Raw genomic sequence first — 4,882 nt, forward strand, 5'->3', positions numbered from 1 at the left:
TCCTCCTCTGCTTCTTGGCGGCTGTGTTTCAAACTCAGTAAGTGAAGTTATTTATTTTCTATTTTTTTTAAATAAGGAACTGTGATTACAGTTTAGTGAGTTACTGAGTTTACCTATTCATTGTTTTTGTTATGGCTATATCATATAATCATATATTCATGTGTTTGTGGTTGACTGGTTCTGGACAGCTTGTTTCATGCTTATCAAATTTTTTGTGAATTTGTTTAGGAAACTTGTTTCACTGGACACTGGATTTTGTGAATTTGTTTAGGAAACTTGTTTTTGTGGTTGATTGGTTCTGGTCTTCTGGACAGCTTGTTTCATGCTTATCAAATTTTTTGTGAATTTATTTAGGAAACTTGCTTCACTGGACACTGGATTTTGTGAATTTGTTTAGGAAATGTTGTTTTTATGGTTGACTGGTTCTGGACAGATTCTTTCATGCTTATCAATTTTTTTGTGAATTTGTTTAGGAAACTTGTTTCACTAGACACTGGATTTTGTGAATTTATTTAGGAAACTTGTTTTTGTGGTTGACTGGTTCTGGACAGATTCTTTCATGCTTATCAAATTTTTTGTGAATTTGTTTAGGAAACTTGTTTTTGTGGTTGACTGGTTCTGGACAGATTCTTTCATGCTTTTGTGGACAGCTTCTTTCTCCTATTTTTAAAATGCTAATTAACTTCTAATTTATGAATGAATTCAAACATCGAAACTAGTTTGGTGGCTTGGTAGCTTGATTGAATATGCTATTGATTGTTTATTCTTAATTTCTTATTTATGTTGATATGCATTCTTTGATATGCATTCTGTATTTCTGTTTTAATTCGTTGCTTTAATGATTTTTGCCTTAAAGGGATGCTTGGTGTATTTGTTTTGAATTTTTGATGCAACATTATTGAAAATTATTGATGGTTCAGTTCCTCTGCTTAGCTTTTTTCATACTTGTTCTTATGTATTTGTGTTATTTAGGTTGAATTGCTGATTTTGCTATGGATAACCCTTTCTCTATGGAAGTTGATAGTGGGAATGTAACACAAAATCCTGAAAATATGGAAACATCTGAAACGGCAGAAGATATTAAAAAGAAAAAGACGAAGGCAACAACATCTGATGTGTGGAGATATTTCACAAAGCTTGGACCTGGTGATAATGGTATAGATCGTGCTCAATGTGATGGATGCAAACAGAAGTTCAAGGCTGGTGGTAAACAATATGGGACATCGTCACTTAAGCGTCATTTAGACAGGTGCGTGAAAATAGACTTTGAGGATATTGGTCAAACTTTGATAGAAATGCAAAATAAAATGGGGGCTCTCAAGATAGATAATCATGTATCACGTGAGATGTTTGCTGTCTTTGTGATTGATTGTGATGTTTCCTTCTCTATTGTTGATAATAAAAAATTTAGGAATTGGATAAAATACATCAGTCCAACTCTAGGCCTGATTACTAGAAATACTCTTAAAGAGGATGTGCTGAAAATTTACACAAGGGAAAAAGAAAAGCTTAAAAGTACTTTAGTAGCCATTCCCAATAGAATTTTTTTGACTTCTGATTTGTGGACATCGATCACTACAGAGGGTTATTTATGCTTAACTGCTCACTTTGTTGATTTAAATTGGAAATTGCAAAGTAAAATATTGAGTTTTTGTCATATGCCTCCTCCTCACACGGGATTTGAATTGTCTTCCAAGATTTTTGAGCTTTTAAATGAGTGGGGAATTGAAAAGAAGATTATGACTCTTACACTAGATAATGCATCTGCTAATGATACATGCCAAGATCATTTGAAAAGTACATTAAATATGCATGATTGGTTGTTGTGTGATCGGGAGTTCTTTCATATTCGTTGTTCTGCTCATATCTTGAATCTTATTGTACAAGATGGATTAAAAACTGCTCATGATGCATTGGATAAGATTAGGGAAAGTGTGAAATATGTAAGGGGATCGGAAAGTAGAATGATAAGGTTTAAAGAATGTGTTTCTGCGATTCCTGGTTTGAATTTTACAAGTGGGTTGCATCTAGATGTTACTACTCGATGGAATTCTACGTACATTATGCTCGAAAGTGCTATCAAGTATCGGAAGGCCTTTGAGTATTTGAAGGCAACTGATCATGCTTATAAGTATTGTCCTTCGGTTGATGAATGGGGGGAGCTGAAAGGATATTTGAATTTTTATACCCTTTTTATGAAACTACTAATTTGATTTCTGGTACATCTTACCCAACTTCAAATTTGTATTTTCTACAAGTCTATCATATTCAATGTGTTTTGATGGGAAGTTTGAGAAGTGAAGATGAGCTTCTAAGGAGCATGGGAGAAAAGATGATGAACAAATTTAAGAAGTATTAGGAAAAGTATAGTGTCATTCTTGCATTTGGTGCTATTCTTGATCCTAGGCTTAAGATTTCTACTTTAGAGCTTATGTATGAAGAGATTGATACTGAGACTGCAAAAGGAAAGGTGGAACAGGTGAAAAAGAAATTATACAAGCTTTTTGAAAAATATGACAAGAATTCTCCTCGAACTGTTGAAGCACAAGGACCTAGTATTCAGTCTTCATCCATGACCCATACTCCTGAAAGTGCAAGCAAGAAGCGACTTGCGATTGTTGGCATAAGTATTGTTTAACATATTTTAATTCTCTTATATTATTGATTGTCATTATTCTATCTTAACAAGATGTGATTATTTCTATTTTGCTAGAAATTGATGAAACATAACCATCAAGCTGAGGTCTCTAGTGGAAAGAATCCACTTAATACATACTTGGAGGAGCCACTTTTGTCAAAGGATTGCTTTGAAGATTTAGATGTTTTGGAATGGTGGAAATTATATGAGAGTCGTTATCCGTAGTTATCAATCATGGCACGTGATTTATTGAGTATTCCAATTACTACGGTTGCATCGGAATCTGCCTTTAGTATTGGAGCTCATGTCATTAACAAATATAGAAGTCGAATGTTGCCAGAAAATGTTGAAGCTGTGATTTGTACTCGCAATTGGAATAAAGGCTTTGTTGATGGTAATTAGATTGTCAGTTACTAATTTAATATTTATATAATATTTAAGTATTTATATCTTGTTCTAAATTTGGGTATTCTTCTAATTGTAGGTGAAGGTGAAGATGTGAATCCTCAAGGTGCTAGGAGATGCGGTGTTTTAACTTCTGGATCAGATTCAAATTTTATTGATTTAGAAGTTGATAATTGATTTATGTGTGTTGATTTAAGAATTTTTTTGGGTGTCTTGTTGATTTATGAATTATGTTGTGTTTTGTTTTAATTATAGTAGGATTTATGTGTGGATTATATGTTTGTTTTGTTATTATTATGCTTTTAATTATTATTTTTTAGTTAATTTTAATGAATTTTATTTTTCAAAAAAAAAATAGTCAAGCGGGCTATAAAGTGGCGCGGACTAGTATTTTGAACCCATTTTAGTTGGCGGGGCGGACCGGTCCGCCCCATTTATAGGGTGGGCTTAGGCAGGGCGGGCCGGGTTGGGGCGGGCCAGCCCGCTTTGCCACCCCTACCAAATACTAGTCACATACACCCAAATACCAACCACATATATCCAAATACCAATCATATACACCTCTATTATTTTTTGGATTACATGAGACTATATAAGTTCAAAATGATATTCAAGTCAACCAAACATGCATAAAATGATACCAGAAGCACAAGACAATACTTTGTTTCTAGTTACACCAATTATAGGACAACAACACCAGTTACACTCGAATTCGATTGATATATACCCAAATACCAACCACATACACCCAAATACTATCCACATACACCAAATATCAGTCACATACACCTCTATTATGTTTTTCATTACATGACATTATATGAGTTCAAAATGATATTCAAGTCAACTAAACATAAATAAAATGTCACCAGAAGCTTAAGTACGAATTCAAGAACAACAACACCAGTTACAGTCGAATTTACTTGAAATACAGCGGAAACTTCTATTTGTACAAACTCAGTTCCAAACATGCAAACATGCACAAAAACACATTAATTTATATATGTTAAATTATTTGTGAAACAGAACGTAAAACAGTTATCATCGATTGAACAGTTTGATGAGAATAGTAATATCTATTTTCAACCAATAACACATAATGAATCTACTTAATAAATAGAAATACGACGATATAGTGTTTCACATTTGAAATGAGAAAGAGAAAAGTGAAAAACCTCGACGATTAGTGAAACAGTACCTTAAATAATCTTTTTTCTTTTGTTTTGGTGTTTTTTGATGGAGATTTTGAAGTTTTCTTGTTGATTTCCTTGAGTGTTGGCGACAATTACTTTAACAGTTTCTTGAGAGATTTCGAATGTGGTTTGAATCTTTAGGGTTGTGATTTTGATCGAGAAAGAAGAAGAACCGTCTTTCATAATGGTGAGTGAGCGCACTATTGAAACTATTGAGTTAGCGCGTGTTTACACGCTCGTATAGGTAAGGATTCTTTTTGTTGGGTGGTGGACGAAATTGTGATACAAGAGTTCCAGGCACTGTTAGAGAAGCTCACAACTCCGTTCAACTTAACCAGCAAGTGTACTGGGTCATCCAAGTAATACCTTACGTGAGTAAGGGTCGATCCCACAGAGATTGTTGGTATGAAACAAGCTATGGTCACCTTGTAAATCTCAGTTAAGCAGATTAAATGGTTATGGTGAGTTTGAAAATTAATAATAAATAGAAAATAAAAAGGGATAGAAATACTTATGTAAATCAATAGTGGGAATTTCAGATAGGCGTATGGAGATGCTGTGCTCCTCTCGAATCTCTACTTTTTTATTACATTCATCCAATCTTTCCTACTCCTTTCCATGGCAAGCTGTATGTAGGGCATCACCA

Source organism: Arachis duranensis, chromosome 4 (assembly GCF_000817695.3).
Source record: "Arachis duranensis cultivar V14167 chromosome 4, aradu.V14167.gnm2.J7QH, whole genome shotgun sequence".
In the NCBI taxonomy this organism is placed as follows: Eukaryota; Viridiplantae; Streptophyta; class Magnoliopsida; order Fabales; family Fabaceae; genus Arachis; species Arachis duranensis.